Source organism: Pinus tabuliformis, chromosome J (genome assembly GCF_031772625.1).
Source record: "Pinus tabuliformis cultivar Carrire ecotype Pingquan chromosome J, CPIR1, whole genome shotgun sequence".
Classification (NCBI taxonomy): Eukaryota; Viridiplantae; Streptophyta; class Pinopsida; order Pinales; family Pinaceae; genus Pinus; species Pinus tabuliformis.
The window spans coordinates 1345266133-1345271698 of record NC_142295.1 but is presented as its reverse complement, the minus strand read 5'-3'; the positions used below and the strand labels follow the sequence as shown (position 1 = coordinate 1345271698).

The window sequence follows — 5566 nt, the reverse complement described above, 5'->3', positions numbered from 1 at the left end:
AATGAGAATTATAGTTGTCAATTCCACCATCAAAAATATAATTCAAACATTGCCACAAACTTCCAACAAAATTATTACCTTATTAAACAACATTATAATAAAATATCTAATTATCTAATTATAAATAATTAGTATTTTTATAAAAAAAGGTATAGATAATGAATATTAAAAAAAAAAAAGCTTAGATACTCTACCCTCACCCTTATCAGAGGTTAAATTTGATGGGTACCACTAACTGTCATAGAATTTTTTTATGACGATTTTATTTTTAAATTTTCCTTCATATTACTTTTAATATTTTCTTTTACCATGCATAATATTTTTTCTATACAAACATAATGAATTAAAAATCATCATTTTTATTCCTTTTCTAAATACATTTTTTGATATTCACATCCATACATACTAGACACCACCTATAATAAAATTGCTTCCCAATGTTTTTTTTATTTATTTATTTATTTATTTTTTATACAATGTCCCAAGTCAGACAAAATAATATACCAATAGTTTTGGCAACATATGTCTTACATATTGGGTTGGTCTTCCACTTTTGACTCTCCTTTTTCCACTTACACAGAGAAATCTCTGCTCGCTCACGAAGGGCTCAATGATGCTTATTATTTATAGCGCTAGCATCGACATTAAGATAGGTGTTGTTGACAAGTCTGGTACACTAGTACCGCTTACCCATATCAACAAGTCAAGTGAAAAGCATAGCCTCATTCAAATCATTAGGGTGGTAAGGACCTAAGTGATCTAAACATCAAAATAATATACATAAAAACCCTATTGATCACCCAAATACCATGCATTTTTTTAGGTCCTTGACTCACTTCATAAGCCCTCTTACTAGCCCCATTGAAATCATCGATCTATATATCACTAAGTCATACATAAGCCACTCGTAGTAACCCCATTGAAATCACTATTAACTATATCATAAATTGCTACATAATCCCTTCTCAACAATCCCATTGAAATCACTATTATCTATGTCATAAAGGTTTCCATAAAGTCATTATAATAACCCTTATGAAAAAAGTGACCTTATCCCTGTCAACATGCCCATGCCTCAATTCCTAGCATGTAGCTTTGTTTACAAAGGAAAATGCAGGAAATCTTTCATCATCCTTGGCTTTCACATTCCGTGAAGTATCTATGATCCATTGTAGTAGATCAAAAGCATATAATCGACAAATCTATTCACACACGCATAGAAAATACTAATCTTTGTCACAAAACCTTCTTTCTGTTTGGTTTATTTACAAAAACAAACAAAGAAAAAATTAATCTCTTCCATCAACCTATTTTGGGTTTGGTTCACACATACATACTATAAAAACCTAATTTATCACACCAGATAGATTTGGGTCTTGTTCACATAGAGAAAAAGTGATATGTCACCAACCAGGCTTGGGTCCGATTCATTTGTACCATAATATCTACCGACCAAGAAGAAATCATGATTAGCTTCAGAGTATATCTTCACATTATCTCCTTAAACAAGTGGTGGATATTGACCCCCATGAGGAGCCTCATATGGATGGTGGGGTTGAGGATGGTGGTGTCCATGCATTCTCTTAGACCTTCACACACAACATTCATATCCATCTCGAATCTCAAACATTATGACTCTTCACTTATCGAAAATTGGTCGGTTCCACCACTAAGGTTGAGGTTCCCGGTTCCTACCATATCTGTTGTTGGTATTCATTGGTATATTCATGGTGTTCACATAAGGTTGTCAATTCTAGATATTAATGGGTGGCAAGGCCTCTAGTTTTCCATTATATGGAGCATGCAAGTCTACATACCAATTGCCTTGTCGGTGCCCCAGATTCCACCTTAATGGAGGTGGGCTATGATCATAGAGTCTTTGTTGTGCTATAAGTTGAGATTCAAGTGACAAGGGACTAGGCATTAGGGTTCCAACAAATTGTTGTTGAATTTGAAATGGAGAACCAATGTTATGGCTACCCATTTTCATGAAAATAAAAATAATCTATTGCATTGAACTATATAAATTATTTAAAAAATATCAAATTGAAAATAGATGGCTTGTAATAGAGATTAGAATAGGTGTTATTTTGACTATTCAAGGTTTCATTCATGATCCAATTGCTCGTCCTTCCTTTCTTCATGTTCATTGTGAAATAAATATACATTATTTTGTAAATATACACTTTCATGTTATGATTAATCTTGAGTGAAAGAGACATTTGATGAATCTTTGAATGAAAGAGACATATGATGAATCTTGATTGAAAGAGACATCTTCCTATATTAGAATCACAACCTCAAGCATTGACATATTCATCTTAATCTTTTGGATTCCATGCATTCTTAATCTTTTTTCAATCCAGGCATTCACACAAACTACGTCTGATAGAAATGTTTGAATTCTTTGGTAAATTCAACTATAAAAATATTATTAATGGGAGCAACATTTTATCTTGGCGATGGGTATTCATGTGTCTTCTAAGAGCTTGTGATGTGGAAAAGGCTGTCGTACAACACCTGAACTGGAAAGGTTTTTCACAGGAAACTTCATCCTCAATAGGTCGCCTCCATTTATCTACATGGGTTTAAATATGCAAATTACATCATACATTAAACTAACTACTCTAAACAAACATTTCAGATATATTATGGAAGGGATACTATGAGAAAAATGCATCAGATAAATTACGGAATTGATGAGACTTTCGACACAATTATAGAATGCAGAAAGGGACTATAAAATTAGACCTAGTTAAATTCCATTGGATCAAAAAGGTTGAGCACAAGTAGGGGCATTAATATTGCAGAAAACTCGACTCCTCTTAGCAAGTTTTCTGCAATAGTTCAAAAATTCTCCAAAGATCTTTTTTATAATTCTTTTCTTAAATCTAATTGTTTTGACCTTGAAAAGTTTACCTAATAACTAGTAAAAGGTATTGTCTTTGTATCCATTTAATGGTATCGTAATGAATATGAAGCGTACACCACTATTGCATAGTAAATGATATAGTATATATATATATCAACACATGCATCTCATTTACTATTCAACAGTGGTGTATGCTTCACACACAGATATATATATATATATATATATATATATATATATATATATATATATATATATATATATATATATATATATTAAAAATTATAATATTTTATATGACCATCATTTTGACACTTTTTCTTAGTTATTTGTCAATTCACAATGAATCACATGTTTAATTTAAAATAAACTATATTTTACATCTAAAAGGAGAGAAAAACAAGTAAACGGGCATTAAATTTAAAGCTTGACCCTTATCATTAAGAGATTGTCGGATCAACCCTATAGTTAGATCAAGTTGATGGAGGATCACTAGGAGGTACATGGGACCCTTGACATGCGTGTTATGATATCACACACTCCCTCCTCCAAAATCATTCTCGAGTTTTCATCCAAAGATGGCGCACAATATCCAGGTCACTGCTATCACTTCCGACGTATAAATAGCCTTGATTGCTTTAAACATAAAAAAAAAAATTTACTCTATTGCATAGCCTTTTGTTTTCCCTGTCTTGTGAGGCTCGTCTGAGTCAACGGGAAAAGGAGCAACTTCGATCAGATATTTCATTCATTTCAGGAAGGGGGTAGGGGGAAGGGCGAAGTGAAGGACCCGTATTGTTGAAAAGCTTAGGCACTCCTTTCATTTTGAGAGCCAGCCAGCCTATGTTGCGGTATTTTTCTAGAGGCATGCATCGAGAGCCTCGTGGAATTTCATTTTAAAGTCCATTTGCGTGTGTTTTACGGCTACTTGACACGCCCAAGCTGGGGAACCTACATATAACTTGATTTACGCTTTATCCTACAATCACCAAATAATAATAATCGAGAGGGCGGGCGATTTATCCTCTAATTATGTTGAAACTTGAAAGAATATGTTGTCACTTAGCAACATGATATTTCAGATTTTTTTGGATTCTTTTTTCATAAATTTGATATGATTTTCTTGTCTCAAATTTATGATATCAAAATGTCGTAGTCTAAACAGACTATTTTTTTCCCTGAAAATCATGGAAATTCAGGCAAGATGTTGATAAATCCGATAGGAATTTTTGTAAATCCACGTTATAACTATTAAAATTTAAGATTTTGGGTAACCCAAATTTTTTTGATGGTGTTGAATTCATTTCCACCATTAAAAACATGATTCAACCACTGCTACACTAAGATTTCTTGAATTGTTTTTGCCTAGATTTCGGCCACTTTTGACCATTCAGGAATATCCTCTGCCTCAGTAGATGACGCCTATCAAAAGTTTATGTTGAAGTTTCATTTTTTTTAAATATTAATATTTCAAAGTCATTAATTATGAATATTTTTTTCTTATCTATTATTTTTAATATGTATTTTTCCTCTACTAACGATTATTTTTAGAAAATTTATTTTTCTGATTATTTCTTTAGATTTTAAGGTAGTTCAAAGCATAGATATGAGTGGTTTTTGTTTACAATGGATAATTCAAATATTAATTTTATTCTTTTAGTTGATTTTTCCATTTAATTAAAAAAAAAATTGAAATTTTAATTAAAAGCATAAATATAATTTCTGAAATTAAGAAAAATTTATTTAAAATTTTAATCTACATATAAATTCAAAATTGTAATTTCTTAAAACAAGAATTCCAAGGCCTGGTAGTAGGGAGGGCAGGAGGGTGTTTAATCTCAATGGAGATTAGGAAGTCAAGTTCTTCTGGAGTTTGGGGAACAAATCAAATAATCTAGCATATTTATATGGGCTTCATCTTCTCTACAATTTTCCAGAGCTAGATGCATCTCTTCTATTGTCATTTTGGGTGATTGCTTAATCTCTATTCAACACCTTCACTCTGACCCCCTCCCAAAAAACAACCCTCTTTCCTCTTTCCTTGAAATAATCAAAATCATATTGGAATCATTCTCTCACAATACATACTTCTGTATTCTTTGCAATCAAAATAAAGAGGTTGATAGGAAGGAACTACAGTGTTAATGATTCCCAAAATTGCATAATCATCGCATGAAGAATGTTAAAGGCCTCCCTAGTTTCATCTAGAGTTGAAATTTCAAACCTCAATAATCCTAAGGTCATGTTGAGGGATATATGTCACCCTTTCAATCCTTACCTCATGATGGATAGATCCAGAACCAACAAATGTTGTCAATCAAAGGTCATTTCCATTGAGGTGGCATCCCTAGAGTCAGAAATATATGGTGAAAATTATTCTTGGCATGTGAAACTCATGCATTTTGGAGTATAGCCCTCTTCCTCCTTCACCTTCGTACTGGGTTTGAGGATGAAGAGATTGATTGAATTAATGGGGATTAAAATGATATCAAGTTGAGAATTGTGGGAGATTTTAGAAGGTAGAGATGGAACCACGAATGATGACCTTATTCTCATATCTGAGGATCCATCATGATGCGCTTCATTCTGGCATTAACATAGCTTGATTATGGGAAATGGTTTTATGAAAATCCTACCTTTATGATGCTTCAAAACAACCAATCTTCAAGTGATCTAATTAATAAAATAACTAGA

The 5566-nt window shown here is 32.4% G+C and overlaps 1 pseudogene; it reads right to left on the bottom strand.

Annotated features, from left to right (window-relative positions):
* Positions 1-469: 469 nt before the first annotated feature.
* Positions 470-1579, bottom strand: LOC149232357 (ricin B-like lectin R40G3; annotated as a pseudogene).
* Between the last annotated feature and the right edge of the window lie 3987 nt (positions 1580-5566).